Below are 22,896 nucleotides of genomic sequence, written 5' to 3' on the forward strand. Positions count from 1 at the left end.
CCTACTCTGCCTAACCTATCATCTACTCCCAGCCCTGGTTTATGATGGAGGACTGTAAACATGGAGGGTGAGCGCTCAGAATGTCACGTCTCACGTGGGAAGGAACTTCTTGCTGACATTGATCAGGTGCACTAACTGGTATCGAAAAAAAACCCACAAAACAAAAATCATCAATTTATAGAATAAAAAATATGGATGTTGGATGTTACGACGAGAGAAAGAATCGAACATTTCTCCGGGCAATGCTGCTTCTCCTAACGCTCCCTCCCTCAATGCAAATATTGAGCGTAGGTTAATATCAACCCTTCTGTGTAAAAAGGAAGAGAATGAAGATCGGCTGAGAGATTAGTCGCATCACCGCCTCTGCGTGGGCTGCCGGGGACGGCATAAAGGAGACGACAAGTGCTGGACAGAGGCGAAAAGTTCTACAAGAAGCTTTCAATTAAGTCACAACATTATTTGGTGTAACAATCCCTTATTTAAACAACTATGTGAATTTAAGGGCTTTATTTATGTCAGAAGGACCTTACGATCTACTGTCCAACTACCATTATTGTCAATGGGCAAAAGTCACCAGTTTATGTAAACCGCGTCCAAAAGGTGTAATCCTGAGCCAGACTAAAGGACCTCATACACATTACACCGCATGACCATCTCATTTACAGTTATATGAAAAAGTTTGGACACCCCTTTTAATCTTAAGCTTAATGTTTTATAAAAATAGTTTTTTTGGCAACAGCTATTTCAGTTTCAAATATCTAATAACTGTTGGACACAGTAATTTTTCTGCCTTGAAATGAGGTTTATTGTACTAAGAGAAAATGTGCAATTTGCATTCAAACAAAATTTGACAGGTGCATAAGTATGGGCACCCTTATGATTTTCTTGTTTTAAATACTCCTACCTACTTTTTACTGACTTACTAAAGCACTTTTTCTGGTTTTCTTACCTCACTGAGCTTTGAACTTCATAGCCAGGTGTATGCAATCATGAGAAAAGCTACTTAAAGTGGCCACTTGCAAGTTGTTCTCCTGTTTGAATCTCCTCTGAAGAGTGGCATCATGGGCTCCTCAAAACAACTGTCCAATGATCTGAAAACAAAGATTATTCAACATAGTTGTTCAGGGGAAGGATACAAAAAGCTGTCTCAGAGATTTAACCTGTCAATTTCCACTGTGAGGAACATAGTAAGGAAATGGAAGAACATAGGTACAGTTCTTGTTAAGGCCAGAAGTGGCAGGCCAAGAAAAACATCAGAAAGACAGAGAAGAAGAATGGTTAGATCAGTCAAGGACAATCCTCAGACCACCTCCAGAGAGCTGCAGCATCAACTTGCTGCAGATGATGTCACTGTGCATCGGTCAACTATACAACGCACTTTGCACAAGGAGAAACTGTATGGGAGAGTGATGTGTTGTGAATTCTGTTGTCGAACTCCCTCCTGTGGTCGTGAATGGTACTTCGGCGAGTTCTGTCCATGGACTCCCTCTGGTGGCTGTGAGTGAAGCTGCTGCTTCTGAGGTTCCTTACACAGGTGACGTGATTTATCCTTTGGTTGGCTGCTCTATTTAACTCCACTCAGATCGTTACTCCATGCCAGCTGTCAATGTTCCTGCATTGGTTCAGTTCGCTCTTGGATCTTTCTGGTGACTTGTCTTCTCCAGCAGAAGCTAAGTTCCTGATAGTTATTATTTGTTCATTGTTTCCTTGTCCAGCTGGTTATCATGATTTTGTCTTGCTAGCTGGAAGCTCTGGGATGCAGAGTGGCATCTCCGCACAGTTAGTCGGTGCGGAGGTCTTTTTGCACACTCTGCGTGGTCTTTTGTAGTTTTTTGTGCTGACCGCAAAGATACCTTTCCTATCCTCTGTCTGTTTAGTAAGTCTGGCCTCCCTTTGCTGAAACCTGTTTCATTTCTGCGTTTGTGACTTTCATCTTTACTCACAGTCAATATATGTGGGGGGCTGCCTTTTCCTTTGGGGAATTTCTCTGAGGCAAGGTAGGCTTTATTTTCTATCTCTAGGGCTAGCTAGCTCTTAGGCTGTGAAGAGGCGTCTAGGGAGAGTCAGGAACGCTCCATGGCTATTTCTAGTTGTTGTGATAGGATTAGGGCTTGCGGTCAGCAGAGCTCCCACATCCCAGAGCTTGTCCTGTGTGAGTTTAACTATCAGGTCGTACCAGGTGCTCCTAACCACCAGGTCATAACAGTACAGCTGGCCCAAAGTATTAATGCATCTCAATAGAGGGATAAGAGAAGTTCTGAGACCATTTTTTTTTCTTTGCACTGTATTTTGTCTTTCTTTTCCCCAAAACCTTTGGGTGGTTCAGGACACTGGTGTAGATATGGACATTCAAGGTCTGTCCTCTTGTGTGGATCATCTCACTGCAAGGGTACAAAACATTCAAGATTTTGTGGTTCAGAATCCTATGTTAGAGCCTAGAATTCCTATTCCTGATTTATTTTCTGGGGATAGATCTAAGTTCTTGAATTTCAAAAATAATTGTAAACTGTTTCTAGCTTTGAAACCCCGCTCCTCTGGTGACCCCGTTCAACAAGTAAAAATCATTATTTCTTTATTGCGTGGTGACCCTCAAGACTGGGCATTTTCCCTTGCGCCAGGAGATCCTGCATTGCGTGATGTTGATGCGTTTTTTCTGGCGCTTGGATTGCTTTATGATGAACCTAATTCAGTGGATCAGGCAGAGAAAATCTTGCTGGCTTTGTGTCAGGGTCAGGATGAAGCGGAGGTGTACTGTCAGAAGTTTAGAAAGTGGTCTGTGCTTACTCAGTGGAATGAGTGTGCCCTGGTGGCAATTTTCAGAAAGGGTCTTTCTGAAGCCCTTAAGGATGTCATGGTGGGATTTCCCACGCCTGCTGGTCTGAATGAGTCTATGTCCTTGGCCATTCAGATCGATCGGCGCTTGCGTGACCGCAATGCTGTGCACCACAGACGTCGGAATGGGCTGGATTTTTACTGTGGTGAATCCACTCATGCTATCTCCGATTGTCCTAAGTGCACTAAGCGGTTTGCTAGGTCTGCCACCATTGGTACGGTACAGTCTAAATTTCTTTTGTCCGTTACTCTGACTTGCTCTCTGTCGTCCTATTCTGTTATGGCATTTGTGGATTCAGGCGCTCCCCTGAATTTGATGGACTTGGAGTTTGCCAGGCGCTGTGGTTTTTTCTTGGAGCCCTTGCAGTGTCTTATTCCATTGAGAGGAATTGATGCTATGCCTTTGGCCAAGAATAAGCCTCAATACTGGACTCAATTGACCATGTGCATGGCTCCTGCACATCAGGAGGATATTCGCTTTTTGGTGTTGCATAACCTGCATGATGTGGTCGTTTTAGGGTTGCCATGGCTACAGGTCCATAATCCAGTGTTGGATTGGAAATCTATGTCTGTGTCCGGCTGGGGTTGTCAGGGGGTACATGGTGATGTTCCATTGTTGTCAATTTCGCCTTCCACTCCTTCTGAAGTCCCTGAGTTTTTATCAGATTACCGGGATGTATTTGAAGAGCCCAAATCCGGTGCCCTACCTCCTCATAGGAATCTTGTGCGAATTAAACAGGGCGATGAATGGAAAACAGCATTTAATACGCCCGAGGGCCATTTTGAGTACCTGGTTATGCCATTCGGGCTTTCTAATGCTCCATCTGTGTTTCAGTCCTTTATGCATGACATCTTCCGAGAGTACCTGGATAGATTGATGATTGTATATTTGGATGACATTTTGGTCTTTTCGGATGATTGGGAGTCTCATGTGAAGCAGGTCAGAATGGTGTTCCAGGTCCTTCGTGCGAATTCCTTGTTTGTGAAGGGGTCAAAGTGTCTCTTTGGAGTTCAGAAGGTTTCATTTTTGGGTTTCATTTTTTCCCCTTCTACTATCGAGATGGACCCTGTTAAAGTTCAGGCCATTTATGATTGGACTCAGCCGACATCTGTGAAGAGCCTGCAGAAGTTCCTGGGCTTTGCTAATTTTTACCATCGCTTCATCGCTAATTTTTCTAGTATTGCTAAACCGTTGACTGATTTGACCAAGAAAGGTGCTGATGTGATCAATTGGTCCTCTGCGGCTGTAGAGGCTTTTCAGGAGATGAAGCGTCGTTTTTCTTCCGCACCTGTGTTGTGCCAGCCAGATGTTTCGCTCCCGTTTCAGGTCGAGGTTGATGCTTCTGAGATTGGAGCAGGGGCTGTTTTGTCGCAAAGAAGTTCTGATGGCTCGGTGATGAAACCATGTGCCTTCTTTTCTAGAAAATTCTTGCCTGCTGAGCGCAATTATTATGTTGGCAATCGAGAGTTGCTGGCCATGAAGTGGGCATTCGAGGAGTGGCGACATTGGCTTGAAGGAGCAAAACATTGCGTGGTGGTCTTGACGGATCACAAGAATTTAACTTATCTCGAGTCTGCCAAACGGTTGAATCCTAGACAGGCTCGATGGTCGCTCTTTTTCTCCCGTTTTGATTTTGTGGTTTCATACCTTCCGGGATCTAAGAATGTGAAGGCTGATGCCCTGTCAAGGAGTTTTGTGCCTGACTCTCCGGGTGTTCCGGAGCCGGCGGGTATTCTTAAAGAGGGGGTAATTTTGTCTGCCATCTCCCCTGATTTGCGGCGCGTGCTGAAGAAGTTTCAGGCTGATAGACCTGACCGTTGTCCTACGGAGAAACTGTTTGTCCCTGATAGATGGACTAGTAGAGTTATCTCTGAGGTTCATTGTTCGGTGTTGGCTGGTCATCCTGGAATCTTTGGTACCAGAGATTTGGTCGCTAGATCCTTTTGGTGGCCTTCTTTGTCACGGGATGTGCATTCTTTTGTGCAGTCCTGTGGGACTTGTGCTCGGGCTAAGCCCTGCTGTTCTCGTGCCAGTGGGTTGCTTTTGCCCTTGCCGGTCCCGAAGAGGCCCTGGACGCATATTTCCATGGATTTTATTTCTGATCTCCCTGTTTCTCAAAGGATGTCGGTCATTTGGGTGGTTTGTGATCGCTTCTCTAAGATGGTCCATTTGGTACCCTTGTCTAAATTGCCTTCCTCTGATTTGGTGCCATTGTTTTTCCAGCATGTGGTTCGTTTGCATGGCATTCCAGAGAATATCGTCTCGGACAGAGGTTCCCAGTTTGTTTCGAGGTTTTGGCGGTCCTTTTGTGCTAAGATGGGCATTGATTTGTCTTTTTCTTCGGCTTTCCATCCTCAGACTAATGGCCAAACCGAATGAACTAATCAGATTTTGGAAACATATCTGAGATGCTTTGTTTCTGCTGATCAGGATGATTGGGTGTCCTTCTTGCCTTTGGCTGAGTTCGCCCTTAATAATCGGGCCAGCTCGGCTACTGTAGTTTCTCCTTTTTTCTGTAATTCCGGTTTCCATCCTCGTTTCTCTTCAGGGCAGGTTGAGCCTTCGGACTGTCCTGGTGTGGATACGGTGGTGGACAGGTTGCAGCAGATTTGGACTCATGTGGTGGACAATTTGACATTGTCCCAGGAGAAGGCTCAACGTTTCGCTAACCGCCGGCGCTGTGTTGGTCCCCGACTTCGTGTTGGGGATTTGGTTTGGTTGTCATCTCGTCATGTTCCTATGAAGGTTTCCTCTCCTAAGTTTAAGCCTCGTTTCATTGGGCCATATAAGATTTCTGAAGTTCTTAATCCTGTGTCATTTCGTTTGGACCTTCCAGCTTCTTTTGCCATCCATAATGTGTTCCATAGGTCGTTGTTGCGGAGATACGTGGCGCCTATGGTTCCCTCCGTTGATCCTCCTGCCCCGGTGTTGGTCGAGGGGGAGTTGGAGTATGTGGTGGAGAAGATTTTGGATTCTCGTATTTCGAGACGGAAACTCCAGTACCTGGTCAAGTGGAAGGGTTATGGTCAGGAAGATAATTCCTGGGTTTTTGCCTCTGATGTTCATGCTGCCGATCTAGTTCGTGCCTTTCATTTGGCTCATCCTGATCGGCCTGGGGGCTCTGGTGAGGGTTCGGTGACCCCTCCTCAAGGGGGGGGTACTGTTGTGAATTGTGTTGTCATACTCCCTCCTGTGGTCATGAATGGTACTTCGGCGAGTTCTGTCCATGGACTCCCTCTGGTGGCTGTGAGTGAAGCTGCTGCTTCTGAGGTTCCTTACACAGGTGACGTGATTTATCCTTTGGTTGGCTGCTCTATTTAACTCCACTCAGATCGTTACTCCATGCCAGCTGTCAATGTTCCTGCATTGGTTCAGTTCGCTCTTGGATCTTTCTGGTGACCTGTCTTCTCCAGCAGAAGCTAAGTTCCTGATAGTTATTATTTGTTCATTGTTTCCTTGTCCAGCTGGTTATCATGATTTTGTCTTGCTAGCTGGAAGCTCTGGGATGCAGAGTGGCATCTCCGCACCGTTAGTTGGTGCGGAGGTCTTTTTGCACACTCTGCGTGGTCTTTTGTAGTTTTTTGTGCTGACCGCAAAGATGCCTTTCCTATCCTCTGTCTGTTTAATAAGTCTGGCCTCCCTTTGCTGAAACCTGTTTCATTTCTGCGTTTGTGACTTTCATCTTTACTCACAGTCAATATATGTGGGGGGCTGCCTTTTCCTTTGGGGAATTTCTCTGAGGCAAGGTAGGCATTATTTTCTATCTCTAGGGCTAGCTAGCTCTTAGGCTGTGAAGAGGCGTCTAGGGAGAGTCAGGAACGCTCCACGGCTATTTCTAGTTGTTGTGATAGGATTAGGGCTTGCGGTCAGCAGAGCTCCCACATCCCAGAGCTTGTTCTGTGTGAGTTTAACTATCAGGTCGTACCGGGTGCTCCTAACCACCAGGTCATAAATAACAGTGATGCAAAAGAAGCCGTTTCTGCAAGCACCCCACAAACAGAGTCGGCTGAGGTATGCAAAAGCACATTTGGAGAAGCCAATTTCTTTTTGGAAGAAGGTCCTGTGGACTGTTGAAACCAAGATTGAGTTGTTTGGTCATACAAAAAGGCGTTATGCATGGCGGCCAAAAAACACAGCATTCCAAGAAAAACACTTGCTACCCAAAGTAAAATTTGGTGAAGGTTCCATCATGCTTTGTGGCTGTGTGGCCATTGCCGGCATCGGGAATCTTGCTAAAGTTGAGGGACGCATGGCTTCCTCTCAGTATCAGCAGATTCTTGACAATAATCTTCATGAATCAGTGACAAAGTTGAAGTTACGCAGGGGATGGATCTTTCAGCAAGACAATGATCCAAAACACCGCTCCAAATCTACTCAGGCATTCATGCAGAGGAACAATTGCACTGTTCTGGAATGGCCATCCCAGTCCCCAGACCTGAATATCATTGAACATCTGTGGGATCATTTGAAGAGGGCTGTCCATGCTCGGCGACCATCAAACTTAACTGAACTGGAATTGTTTTGTAAAGAGGAATGGTCAAAAATACCTTCATCCAGGATCCAGGAACTCATTAAAAGCTAAGGGAAGCGACTAGATCAAAAACATTATGCTTACAGGAAGCGACTAGAGGCTGTTATTTTTGCAAAAGGAGGATCTACTAAATATTAATGTCACTTTTCTGGCGGGGTGCCCATACTTATGCACCTGTCAAATTTTGTTTGAATGCAGATTGCACATTTTCTGTTAGTACAATAAACCTCATTTCAAGGCAGAAACATTACTGTGTCCAACAGTTATTAGATATATGAAACTGAAATAGCTGTTGCAAAAAAAACAATTTTTATAAAACATTAAGCTTAAGATTAATATGGGTGCCCAAACTTTTTCATATAACTGTATATAGGGGTCTGCCGACACACCCAGACTAATGAATTTGGGTAGAGAATCAATTTCAACGGGTGGTCTTTTTAGCTTGGTGCAGAGATAAGTCGCTGCTAGAGGAGTCTGACGGTGACTCTCAGAGAGGACACTGGAGAGCTCATCAGAGCAGAGCATTTCTTTGAGATAGATAGCTGTTGGCTGGATAATATTTTGGCTGATAGCTATCTAATATCAGCTCCATTTTGCTTAGTATAGGGTGGTGACCTCTGTTAGCGACTCCAGCAGCAATTTGTTATTTACCCGACAGCACAACTAGTGGTGAACCAAAGAATTGCATGGTGCCTAATTAAATCAGTAACTGTCTATGTAGCGCAGTGACATGATGTGTCCTCCAGAGACATTTTAGCTGTTCCCCTTATTAAGATAAGAAAGTTACTCTTCCTTAATTCCTCATCCCCAAATTGTATTTTTCAATCACGCAAACCTCTTTACTCAAGATCCCAACAGTTTTTTTGGTCCAGAAGAGACAGGCCACCAGTTTTGATGATATGTATTTCCCATGCATTGTGTCCGACGCATGTGATAAGCTCGCCACCCTGACTGCTTTTTTTTTCATATTTTTCATCTAAGATTCTGTTTGTAGATCATAAAAATTCCAGAGCACTGTGTGATTCTAGATAAAAAATTCCCGGTAAACATGACATCCTCTAATTATACAGTAAGTAAATAGAGCGACCTTACGCATGCAACGTCAACGCCTATTCCAGCTGAATGTTCGGCGAAGGAGGCACATTCAGCTGAAGTTGGATGCCCTAGTTCCCTGCACTTCAAAACACGCCAATGGCCAATCATTGATCGGCAGCTGATGTCTGCGTACCTGTCATGGCGGGACATGGAAGTGACGTCATGCGCTGCCAGTGTTTGCACTCTAAAGTCATCTGCCAGCTACAGAAGAGGACATTGTACGTCATGGAAGCAAAGGAAGGCAACAACAATCTTTTTTTAATGTGTTGGAGAACATTATACCAGGAAGGGGCACAATATGGGTGCATTATACAAGGAAGGGACCCGGGATAGGAGTCATTATACCAGGAAGTGGCCCAGGATGGAGGACATTACACCAGGATGGGGCACAGGATGGAGGTCATTATACCAGGAAGTGGCACAGGATGGAGGACATTACACCAGGAAGGGGCACAGGATGGAGGTCATTATACCAGGAAGGGGCACAGGATGGAGGTCATTATACCAGGAAGTGGCCCAGGATGGAGGACATTACACCAGGAAGGGGCACAGGATGGAGGTCATTATACCAGGAAGTGGCCCAGGATGGAGGACATTACACCAGGATGGGGCACAGGATGGAGGACATTACACCAAGAAGGGGCACAGGATGGAGGACATTACACCAGGAAGGGGCACAGGATGGAGGTCATTATACCAGGAAGTGGCACAGGATGGAGGACATTATACCAGGAAGGGGCACAGGATGGAGGTCATTATACCAGGAAGTGGCACAGGATGGAGGACATTACACCAGGAAGGGGCACAGGATGGAGGTCATTATAACAGGAAGTGGCTCAGGATGGAGGACATTACACCAGGATGGGGGACATAATACCAAGAAGTAGCCCAGGATGGAGGACATTACACCAGGATGGGGGACATTATACCAAGAAGTTGCCCAGGATGGAGTACATTACACCAGGAAGGGGCAGAGGATGGATGTCATTATACCAGGAAGTGGCCCAGGATGGAGGACATTACACCAGGATGGGGGACATTATACCAGGAAGTGGCCCAGGATGGAGGACATTACACCAGGATGGGGCATAGGATGGAGGTCATTATACCAGGAAGTGGCACAGGATGGAGGACATTACACCAGGAAGGGGCACAGGATGGAGGACATTACACCAGGAAGGGGCACAGGATGGAGATCATTATACCAGGAAGTGGCCCAGGATGGAGGACATTACACCAGGAAGGGGCACAGGACGGAGGTCTTTATAACAGGAAGTGGCTCAGGATGGAGGACATTACACCAGGATGGGGGACATAATACCAAGAAGTAGCCCAGGATGGAGGACATTACACCAGGATGGGGGACATTATACCAAGAAGTAGCCCAGGATGGAGGACATTACACCAGGAAGGGGCAGAGGATGGATGTCATTATACCAGGAAGTGGCCCAGGATGGAGGACATTACACCAGGATGGGGAACATTATACCAGGAAGTGGCCCAGGATGGAGGACATTACACAGGAAGGGGCACAGGATGGAGGTCATTATACCAGGAAGTGGCCTAGGATGGAGGACATTACACCAGGATGGGGGTCATTATACCAGGAAGTGGCCCAGAATGGAGGACATTACACCAGGAAGGGGCACAGGATGGATGTCATTATACCAGGAGGTGGCCCAGGATGGAGGACATTACACCAGGATGGGGGACATTATACCAGGAGGTGGCCTAGGATGGAGGACATTACACCAGGAAGGAACACAGGATGGAGGTCATTATACCAGGAAGTGGCCTAGAATGGAAGACATTACACCAGCATGGGGGACATTATACCGGGAAGTGGCCCAGGATGGAGGACATTATACCAGGATGGGGCACATTATACCAGGAAGTCACCCAGAACGACATTACTTCAGGAAGGGGCACAGGATGGGGGATCATTATACCACAATGAGGCCAAGGATGAGGGTCATTATACCAAGAAGGGGCCCAAGATGGGGGACAGTATACCAGAAGAGGGGACATTGTTAAAGGATCTGGGAAATTGTTATAGCATGGGGGACATTATACCGGAAGGTTTCAGTATGGAGAACATTATAACAGGAAGAGGTCCTGGAAAGTGGATATTACAACAGGAAGGGGCATAGGAGAGGGGACATTATTTTAGGAAGGTGCCAAAGATGAGAGATATTATTGAAGCATTGGGGGCCAGGACGGGGTACATTATTATATGGGAGTGAACACGCATGTCTTTATAGGATCTAGAATGCTACAAAGGCCAATACACATCTGACCTGACCAACATGCAGGTGGGGGACCAAGTCCAAATTTTGCACCAGGGTCCATCGGACTCTAGTTACACCACCACTGCTCAGTGCCCATAATGTCAAGCAAAGGAGGCCACCACTGAGGTAAGTGGTACTGCCTAGTGGATGCAAGTGCTTATGTGACAGGCGCAAATTACAATAACGCACATAAGTATTTCAGTATATTATAACAGAAAAAAACTATATAGTCCTGTTATAGGACACAAAAGGTAGAATGGGTTTGCATCTACTTGTATTCTCAAATTGTTCCACAAAATGATATCATACATCTACATTTAGGAAAAAATGACAAAAATTATAATTAAGTGTTAAAATAAATGCTACATTTCTGATAACGCTTAAAAAGCTGCAAAATATTCTGAATAGTTCTATCTCTAAAGGAAGTTTTTGTGCGGTGAATCCTGACAGTGCTGTCATCTGAAGAATGATAATTAATGTGCAGTTGTGGCACGGAAGGACGTAAAAAGGTGGAGTGTTAACATGAAGCCTGAAGGAAACGATTCATATATCAAAAATCTCCTCGGACTACATTTTGACCAGTTTTATTAGTAAAAAGTGCCTTGATTATGGCTGACTTTCATATAGAGCAAATATTGGTATAAAAAGACTAATATATCTGCCCCACAGCACCCCCTGAGGCTCCTGGGCTCAAGTGTAAGGGAAACCTCGATAGCTATGATACGAGCTCCTTTTCTGCCACTTCCTAATTTTTGTAAAGAACATCACTTGTTGTATCTCCATAGATCATCTGTAAAGATGGAACTTATCTTCTGCCCAGCCGGTCACATTGTCTACCACAAACAGACTGGAATAAAAACTGTCACCCATATTAACATCCCACAAAAGAAGTTAGCAAAAACAACCAAACAAATCTAGAAAAAATGCAAACGAGCTTAGGTGACTAGCAAAGTTTGAATACTATCGATATTTTTTGGATGAGTGAAACGGGCACAGGCCACCCCCATGGAACCAAAGTCGCCAAAAAGTCTTACAAGTCGGGTGATGTTGGACATTAGAGGATCGCATCTTCTGAGCACCAACAGTTTTCTGGGCAGTTTGTTTTGTCCAAAAATTTTTTTGTTTTTGACTCACAATCTAATAAAAGTCACATTTTGGGTTCTTAATCTGAAGCCGAAAATAGATGGTGATAGTATTTTACATGGAGCTATAAGGGATCATATCCATAATGTAAATCATAATTACCTGCTATCATGAGTGTTTTCTGTAAATGTCCATTTTTTCATCACGTGTCCTGAGTCAGAAGACTTTTCCTGGCTTGAGCAGTGTCCTTCGATCTCTTACCTGCTCCTCCTCCCCCTTCTCCTGATGTTTTCCTACTTTCTTGATGGATGAACTGCTGCTGCATCCCCCTCCTCTCCTCCCTATCTTCTTTGTACTGTTTTACTAAGATGGATTCATTGGTGATTGAGAAGGTTTCTGAACATTTTTCTTGGGTTTATAGACAGGAAAAGGGAAATTACATACTGATGGAAGCTGAGAAAGTTGTAACTTCCCATGATAACATTTCCATGCATTCACACATGGGAGGGATTAATCTAGAAAATAATGATAGGTACACTATAAGCTATAGCAGCACAAAGCATACCTGACGATAATTTATGGATGGTATTGTGCTGTGGACAACCTGCGGTCGGCTGGAACCTTTGGTAGTGGCTCAACAGGTTGCCCACTCTTAGTGACCTTTTGGAATATCAAGGGGGTGAACATTATGATAAATGGGACATTACATATATCCAAAGCTTCTATAAGAACCACTAGACAATATTTTTATCCATGCCAGGGCCATATCTCTGTGCCACATATGACCATCCTACTGGCCTATAATAGCCGCTAGCAGGAAACAGGAAATTCCCGATGAGTCAATGAACTTGTTTCTTCAGCAAACTTCCTGCACTAAAAGTTACCTCCTTTCATCTCTGCAACAATTGATCTGCTGAGTAAAGTACCGAGAGAATGCATAGAGATGGGGATGTGTCCAAAAATTATCCCCAGCAAACACTGCAGGTAAACAGGCAACACATGGAGCAAAGTCATGGAAAAAGTTTCCAACACAAATGTGAGGCATAAAATATCTTGTGAGGTTACAGCAGTGGAGGTTGGTTACCGCCTACAAATATATCAAGCTGGAGGTGTAACTTAACCCTTCTTGGCCCCAATGTAAAACTGTAAGAATCTGTAACTCTCCTACTGTAAGCAGGTTACTTGGATGCACCAGTGCAGACAATGAGACAGTGGAACTTAACCAACACTATTTATTCAACTAACACAAAAAGTAAAATATATTTCAAAAGTGTATGTATGTACAAGTAAGCACTATATTGCCGGTAACAGGGTCAATATAGTATATTATAACACAGCAATACAATATCTATGTAGCGTTCTACTACATTCATCGTTGTAGTTATCTAACAGTTAAGCGACTGTTAATGCCTTTATATCTCAACTTCATGGGCGACACTCTCAGCATTGGCCCGTCCCCATCATAGTCTCTATAAACATCTATGATTGTTACACTGGCTTTAGCAATGGTCACCATTATTTCACGCTAAGCTGCAAGTCCTAGATATGTGAGTCACTGGGTATACAGTGTGCTTGCTGAGCGCCTGCATTCCCTGAGGCACGGCCCGGGCCCACACCCTCTACCATGGGTCTATGCGGGAAGTAAAGTCCCATCGGAATGGTCCTCTGCTACAGCCGGATCGTTTCCCGAGCCTGGTTTGGATCGCATCATGGTTTCTACTAGTGCTGCTTACGGATCTTCTATTGGTGTGGATAACAAATCTTCCTCACAGCTCAGGCCTTCTCTGGTTTGTGACCGCTCTAGGACCCTTCTGTGGCGATGGTGGCTGTAAGCCCACCTAGCAGCCACATGAGCTATCCGGCCAGGACTTTTATAATTAGTAACTGCGACACAGATGTCACCTGACCTGGTGTCATCTTCATAACTCTTCCTATCTGAAAATAGGTTCCCACTATTAGGTTCCTACTACTGTAATTCTTCCATTACTTTTACCTTTGACCAGCAGATGGCGGTGTTCACTTGCAGTTACTCAGCTAGGCACCAATTGTATTCATCTTCTCTCTTGTCCACTTCTTTACACCATCTTGTGCCATTTATAGTATGGATGTTTTTTTGAACAGAGGGTCCTTTGGGTCCCTGTTGTGAATTCCGCTCTTGGGCTCCCTCCGGTGGTTGTAAGTGGCACTTTTGTGAGTTCTGCTCTTGGGCTCCCTCTTGTGGTTTCTAGTGGTATGGCTGCTCCTTGGAGTTAGCTGTCATCAGCTGCCTCCACTTATCGTCTCTTCTGCTCGGCTATTTAAGTCTGGCTCTTTCTTCAGCCTGTGCCACTTGTCAATGTTTCCTGGCTGGATTCACATCTCTGCTTGGATTCTCCTGGTTTCCTGACCAGTTCTGCAAAGATAAGTTCTGGCTTTGCTCATTTCAGTCCACATGTTGTGGACTTATTGTTCTGTGCATTCTATATTTGTCCAGCTTGTCAGTATGGATTATTTCTGTTAGCTGGAAGCTCTGGGAAGCAGATTCACCCTCCACACCTTTAGTCAGGTGTGGAGATTTTTGTAAACTCTGTGTGGATTGTTTTGTAGTTTTTATACTGACCGCACAGTATCCTTTCCTGTCCTATCTATCAAGCTAGACTGGCCTCCTATGCTAAAATCTGATTTCATTTCTGCGTATGCTATTTTCCCCTCCTCTCACCGTCAATATTTGTGGGGGGCTATCTTTCCTTTGGATATTTTCTCTGAGGCAAGATAGGTTTCCTGTTTCCATCTTTAGGGGAAGTTAGATCTTAGGCTGTGCCGGGTACCCCCCACGGCTATTTTTAGTTGCGCTGCTAGGTTCAGGGTTTGCGGTCAGTACAGATACCACCTCCTTCAGAGCTTGTCTCATGTTGTTCCTAAACCACCAGATCATACTGGTGAACTCCCTGCTGCCTCTATTTATGACCCTTGCCGGGGGGAGGATAACAGCATAGTGTTGCTGTCTAACATCCTTAGTAAGGGTATATGCACGCAATGCTTTTTTTTAGGAGAGTTTGTCCCAAAATCTGGCTGAAAAAACGATGCCTACAGTATATGTTTTAAACAATGAACATACACATATCTACGACTCGCTATTGTAGGGATTCACGCTTTCGGGTAGGCATTAGGCAGCATTCACACAGGCAATGCGGTTTGGTCCAAACAGATGTATTTTTATTGCTTTCATAAAACTCCAAGGGATTCAAAACCAAAACAGCCTCTTCTGGGCACAAAGGTATCACAGCAAATAAACAGTTCATTTAGCAGGCACAAATATGTCCAAGTAGTCCATTCTCCTGGAGCAAACTTCATAAACAGAAGAGTCCTGATTAGTGTTGAGCATTCCGATACCGCAAGTATCGGGTATCGGCCGATACTTGCGGTATCGGAATTCCGATACCGAGATCCGATATTTTTGTGATATCGGGTATCGGTATCGGAAGTGTAAAATAAAGAATTAAAATAAAAAATATTGTTATATTCACCTCTCCGGCGGCCCCTGGACATCAGCGGGAGGATCCGGCGTCCGGCACGGCTTCTTTCTTCAAAATGCGCGCCTTCAGGACCTGTGGAATGACGTCCCGGCTTCTGATTGGTCGCGTGCCGCCCATGTGACCGCCACGCGACCAATCAGAAGCCGCGACGTCATTCCTCAGCTAAAGTCCTAGAATGAGCGCCTTCTAGGACCTGAGGAATGACGTCGCGGCTTCTGATTGGTCGCGTGGCGGTCACATGGGCGGCACGCGACCAATCAGAAGCCGGGACGTCATTCCACAGGTCCTGAAGGCGCGCATTTTGAAGAAAGAAGCCGTGCCGGACGCCGGATCCTCCCGCTGATGTCCAGGGGCCGCCGGAGAGGTGAATATAACAATATTTTTTATTTTAATTCTTTATTTTACACTTTAATATGGATCCCAGGGCCTGAAGGAGAGTTTCCTCTCCTTCAGACCCTGGGATCCATGAGGATACATTCCGATACTTGATGTCCCATTGACTTGTATTGGTATCGGATATCGGTATCGGCGATATCCGATATTTTTCGGGTATCGGCCGATACTATCCGATACCGATACTTTCAAGTATCGGACGGTATCGCTCAACACTAGTCCTGATCCCACCAGTCTCAGTATCCTCTTCTGCCTGAGCTCCAGTAGGTTCCAGCGCCAAACCGAAGTGTTCAACTCCGTGCTCAGTTCGCACTGAATAGTCTGCAGCTTCCACACATTTCCCTGTAGCGCCAACTCACAGGCTGCTCAACTTTCCAATCTGATCCATGTAGTCTCTATTCAAAGAGAGACTTTAGCATGTCTCTCTCTCAGCTGCAGCTCACATTTTGGCTGGTCACTCTCCAGCTTCAGCATAATTGACTTTGCTTCATTCAGCAAACTGACACAACAAAGTGAACCCATTTCCTAGTTCTTAGTCAAAACTAGTCAGATGCATCTAATCAAGACCTGCAGTGTAAAGAGTTAACTCTAGCCTACCTGGCTTTGCTACACTGCTCATATGTTCAGTCTTTGGAGCATCTTTTAACCATTTCAATTTTCCAAAGATACCAAGTGAGTGAAAAGAGTGAGAGGAACATTCTTCAGGTGTTTTCAGCTCTGAAGATGCTCTATATTTTATAATAGAAGTCAATGGGAAGGATCGAAAAATATCAGGTTGTCTTTGTGTTTTCTCAGTGTTTTTGCTTGAAAAATTGATTGACGTTTCTTTACTGTTGAATAGCATTTAAAAAAAAAAAGTTTGGAAAACCCCAGTAAAAAGTGGCCACTAAAATGCTGAAAAAAAAAATTCTCAAGAAATGCTCATGGTCAAAAATGTAGAATGAGTGCCCATTAAATGACACCCCAAAAAACGTTAAAAAAGACACTTAATGTTTAAAAAATGCCAGAAAAAATATAGTTTCAAACAGTACAGGATAAGGCTAGGGTCACATTGCATTAGTGCAATCCGTTTAGCGCTAGCGCTAGCAGATTGCGCTAACGCAATGTTTTTACCAGGGCCGCGTTCTGGGGTCGCGGTAACGTCCCCGCTCTCACAGATCCCCGATCTGTGAGAGCGGGGAACGGACCGCGGGTGCGCCTCGGACGCTGCAAGCAGCGTCCACGGCGCGCCACAAAACACTGGCGCGTCGCTAGCGCGTGCCGAACATGGCACGCGCTAGTGCTGCGCGTTCCCATTGCCGTGAATGGACGCGCTAACGGACGCGTTGCACGGCGTTAATTTCGCCGTGCAACGCTGTCCGTTAGCGCGTTCCCATTAACGCAATGGGAACCTAGCCTTAGTAATGTAATGTACAGTCATGGCTGAAAGTGCTGGCACCCTTGAAATTGTATTTCTCGCAGAAAATGATTGCAATTATACATGTCTATTTCCTTTGTGTGTACTTGAACAACACAAAAAAAAAAAAAAAGAGGAAAAAAGCAAATTGGACATAATTTCACACAAAACCCCCAAAAACGGGGTAAAGGGGATAAAATAGTTGGCATCCTCAAATTAATATTTGGTTGCACACCCTTTGGAATAAATAACTGCAATCAATCACTTCCTATAACCATCAACAAGCTTCTTCCACCTCTCAACTGGAATTCTGGAGCACTTTTCTTTCACAAACTGCTCCAGGTCTCTCATATGTGAAGGCGTCTTCTCCCAACAGCAATTTAAAGATCTTTCCACAGGTGATCAATGAGATTTAGATCCGGACTCATTGCTGGCCACTTCAGAACTCTCCAGGGCTTTGTTTCCATCCATTTCTGGGGGCTTTTTGAAGTATGTTTTGAATCATTGTCCTGCTCGAATACACATGACCGAGGACTCAATCCCAGCTTTCTGACTCTGGGCACTATATTGCGAACAATATCCTTTGGTAATTTTCAGATTTAATGATGCCTTGCACACAGTCAAGGCACCCAGTGCCACAGGCAGCAAAACAAGCCAAAACATCTTTGAACCTCTATCATATTTGACTGTACGTACTGTGTTTTTTTCTTTGTAATCCTCATTCTGTTTTCGTTAAACAGTAGAATGATTTGCTTTACCAAAAAGCTCTATTGTGGTCTCATCTGTCCACAAGACACTTTCCCAGAAGGATTTTGGCTTACTCACATACATTTTGGCAAATTGCAGTCTAGCTTTTTATGTCTCTGTGTCAGCAATGGGGTCCTCCTGGGTCTCCTGCCATAGCGTTTTATTTGATTGAAATGTCAACAAATATTTCTCGCAAACAATGATGCACCCTGAGCCTGAAGAACAGCTTGAATTTCTTTGGAACTTGATTGGGGCTGCTTATCCGCCATCTGTACTAACCTGCGTTTCAACCTATTATCAATTTTTTTCTGTCATCCACGTCCAGGGAGATTATCTACAGTGCCATGGGTTATAAACTTCTTGATTATATTGCACAGTGTGGACAAAGATCTCAGGTGTGATGCAGCGGTAGGACCATATACAGTGAAACGGCAGTGACCCAGGCAAGTTCAAACAAAACGTTCTTTTATTGTGTTACTTCACACAGTCAATATAGTATACAGCTTCTTCATACAGTCCATTAATAATGCATGGCTATATGACGCAGTCAATACACAGGCCAAACTTCCTTCTGTCCAGTTTCCCTGGGTGACCGCACGCTGGTAACAAGTCTCTGTACTCACTCAGCGCACTGCACTCTTTATCCTCTGGAGTGCAGCCGGGTACACATAAGACAGCCCAAGACGCAGGGTGTCAGTCTCTCTGGTTCCTTTAGCCTCTGTGCTGCTCCACACAGAGAGAGCTCTGCAGACAACTGCCCTGTCTGCTTCCAAGAACACACTGACACACCTCCCCCAGTACTACAGGGCTTTTTAATCAGTCACTGCTTCACTATTCTAATTACAGCCACGCCTGTGTCTATAGTATGCCCTTGTGATGCCCAGGAGACCGGGGTACCCAACACCGGACCAATGGGGTCTGTCTCTTTTGGGGAATGTCACGGGTGGCTTGACCCGGTGCTGTGGTCTCAGGCAATGCACAGTGTAAGGGGTATCGTGAGGGAACAGGCACTTACTTGATCAGCAGCAGGTTCTCCCAGCGGTGATGATCCTGATCCTGGATAGATGGCTATTGTCCAAATGAAAGACTGAGGCACTGAAACGTTTAACCAGTTTACTTCAACATAAAGGGATTTACAACCAGTCCTGTCACTGAAGTCTGTATGGGAACTCTGAGTTACTTTGACCCTGCCGGGGTCTTCGCCTCTTATTGTACGCAGTTTCTATGTGGCCCTGCTGCTGTATGTGAACTGGCTACCGGCCCAATCTGTCCCCTCCGGGTCCTGGTTCGACGGGCAACCCGAGTCCTTTTATCGGCTTACCCCCTCCGGGAGTACCACTGAACTCTGTATCTGTTGCTGCGTCCGGCCCTAGTGGAGCTGATATCACCTCACGTTTTCCGGTTGCTGTATTATATATAATGAATACAGCCACGGATCCGATATCCGTCTTTGCGCCTGTTCTGGGTAGTGGTTAATGCTACCCGGTTCTCACAATGTCCTTTTTCTCTGTCCCTCTTCTCCTCAGGCCGGTGATTTGGGCCTGGAAATCGTCATAGGGCTGTTAGAAATTCAGCTGTATGACCTCTCACTTTCAGCTCCTTAGCCCAACTGCCAGTTTTTCTCTCAGACCAGAATGGATCAAGGGGAGTCTCTGGAGCTCCCCCTTCTGGCCGGAGGTGGTAGTGCAGTTTTGCTATCTTAGTACTTGTATTTAGTGTCAGTAACTATTTTTGTGGCAAATACCCCTAGGGGTGCCACACCCTCATGGCCTCACTATGCTTCCTTGCACATTCTGGAGAGCACATACAGCGCCCCCTAGCTGTAACAGGGGTCACTGCCTCACACAGGTGACTGACTTGTAACCTTGATGTTGATATTTTTCAACAAGTTTGGTTCTGAAGTCTTCAAACAATTATCTTCTCTCTCTCTCTCTCTGTTCTCCATGCTTAGTGTGGCACACACAGACACACAATGTAAAAATTGAATCACCTTCTCCCCTTTTTATCTGGCTTCAGATGTGATTTTCATATTGCCCACACCTGTTACTTGCCACATATGTGTTTGAATGAGAATCACATGCTCAAAACAAAGTTATTTACCCAGGTAAAGGTAGCAATAATTTTGTCCAGCCATTTTTGGGGGTTTTGAGTGAAATTATGTCCAATTTGTCTTTTTTTCTCTTTTCTTTTTGTATTGTTCCAACGGACACAAAGGAAGTAAACAAGTCTATAACAAAATGTGTAATTGCAATAATTGTTTGTGCCAGCAGAATAGTGAGTGCAGCTCTGGTGTTTAATACAGGGTGTAACTCAGGATCAGTACAGGATCTCATGAAATGCTCACTCTGAAATAATAGTTATATCTATATAATAAGAAAACAGCTCACTGAGTGATCACATTATAGCTGTCTATACAAGTCTATGGAGAGTGGAGAAGAAAGTAACTGCAGAGAGAGAAAGAGGCATAAAGACACACTGCTGCTGACTACTGATTTCTACTGTTTATTTCATCCCCAGTGCTGGATTCCCAGCTACACTGCTCAGTAATGCTGTATAATGTCCTCAATGCTGCTTTTTACTAAGCATTTTGTATCTTACACCAGTGTTGTATTCTGATACACACAGCTAGTACTGAAGTATAATGCCCTCCATATTTCAGCTACTTCTGATCATAAGCTACATAGATACAGGGGTGTAGGAATCCCTCATGTCTCTTTGTGCTAGGTATGGGAGACATCTTAGTATTACCCACCTGTTCTGGCTCCAGTGCTGGGCTCTGGGATCTGTTCATCTATGCAAGTTGGATTTCCATGGTCACCCTTCTAGGACACTTTTATTATTCTCAGGTGGTGGCTGACTGCCTAAGTATCTATACTGCTACTTCACTGCTGAGCTCTGCTACTTGATTCCAGTATTCCTCTTGTCATCCCTGTCTCTGCTGTTTTTCTGGACATTGCTATTTTGCTCCAAGGTGCTTTCCAGCAAATGTTGCTGTGCCATTCCATGTTGCTCCAATGTGCCATCCTTTATATTCAGTTTTGTTGTTCCATGTTGCTCCAATGTGCCATCCTTCATATTCGGCCTTGTTGTTCCAGGATGCTCCAAGGAGGTGCCGTCCAGTATACCCAATTCAGCTATTCCTCGATGTTGAAAGGTACCACTTGACTTTTTGACTTTGCCATTTCACTCCACTCTGCTACTTTGTGGAGCTTTCTGATTTAGCTTTGCTGCATGACTGAGTCTCTTTTTTCTATCCTATGAGCTAGTACTGCTCCACTTCCTTGCTGCGCCAATGCCTCCAGTCTGTGCTGCACATGTGTAAGGAGAAGGACCGGACCTCGGGTACCTGCATGCCGGGTCCAAAAATAGAAAGGCTGCATCCTCTGTTCCTGGGGGGGAAGCCTGAGTGGGGCGGACCTTCCCCTGCTGTCTGGAGGAGGCCTGAACAAAGAGGACCTTCCTGCCGGGAAGGAGAAGGGCGGAGAGAGCCAGAAAAGGGCGCGCAGCTGCAGAGGCATAAAAGGAATAAGCGCGCGAAGTGGAGCAGGTTGGTGCCAGGGCAGAGCAGCGCGCAGAGCGGTGAGTGGTGCACTTCTGCCTCCCCTTCCCTCAGAGTACCAGCACTGTGGCAGGCTGCATAGACAGGGCCCCGTCGCCTGCAGAGTCAAGCGTGCCCAGCAGTAATCTGGAGAGAGGAACCACTGCAGAGCAGAGGAGAACTGCGCAGAGCCAAGACGAATATACAGAGCTGTGCAGTGCACACCGAGTAGAGCTGAGCCAGCCGTGCAACAGCCAGGGAGAGAAGTGCCATGCCCTGAGAGCACCCGCAGTGTGCAAGCTAGTGCCTGTTGTCGCCCGCCGCCAACAGCGGGAACCAAAGAGAGAAAGAGATGTGCAGCGTGAGTCCAGTTACTGCCAGAAAGCCAGGCACAGAACGCTCTGTGTCCGTGAGTACTACACACGTGCCCCATAAGAGTGACCGCGGACAGTACAGACCTTCGCACCCTGACTGGGCCATTAAACACCTACCGAGCCACGCTGGGCTCGCACAAGACTGTGACCCATATCACCATCAACCACTTTGGGCCCGTATGACCGAGACTATCAGGAGAGTAGTACAGGAGACTCGTCGGGCTTAGACAGTACCGTCTAACCTGTTAACCCTTGCTCTGCCTCCCGTTCGTTACTGCATCCTACGCACCTGCTTAGTATCTTACACATGCAGACCTACAGCGTAGATAATCCACCTTGCCAGGTGGACACATAACAGCAGCTAGTTTCCCCTCACTTGCTCAACTGAAAATTAGAGATAGAGCCTGCAGAGGGGAAAACCGTTGCAGAATGCAGGATAGGAGTCATATAACGGCCAGAAATAGTGTTATTCCTCCTCATGACCAGAAATAGTGTTATTCCTCATGTACATGTGAGCAGGGTCGGGATGCAGTGACAGATAGGAGGCAGAGCAAGGGTTAACAATTTTTTACCATTTTTATTGAACAGGGGGTTAACTCCTCGTAGGGAGATGAAGGGTTAAACAAGGGAATAAACAGTCAAATTGCAAAGGATATGCAGAGTTAATGAACAAGGTAACGGAAGTTCTTTTTGTACACTTATTGTGTCAGAAGTTCCTCAGACTGCAGATACTACTTGGGGGTTAGTAGCACAGTTGGCACGGTGCATGTCCAAACACTTTCTGTTGGTAACGGCTGTCCATCTTCTGGCGGCAGCGGTCGGTCTCCGGCACCTTCCGCTGAGCCCCTAGTCCATACGTATAGGCGGCTGGAACAAACAAGGCCGCAGCACTATCAGGGTCCAACATGAGCTGGCAGGTACATACTGGCAAGGTGGGCCGCAAACGTCTGTCCAGTACCCGGTTTTCTCTATGCGGCATGTGCACTGTACTCACGGTCACGAAGCGTACGGCACCTCGCTCTCTGCCAGCTACCGAGCACACTGTACTTCTCTCTCTGGAATCCCCGCTGGTGACGGCTGGAGTACATGGACACGGGCCGGCA

This window comes from Ranitomeya imitator, chromosome 3, assembly GCF_032444005.1.
Source record: "Ranitomeya imitator isolate aRanImi1 chromosome 3, aRanImi1.pri, whole genome shotgun sequence".
Lineage (NCBI taxonomy): Eukaryota > Metazoa > Chordata > Amphibia > Anura > Dendrobatidae > Ranitomeya > Ranitomeya imitator.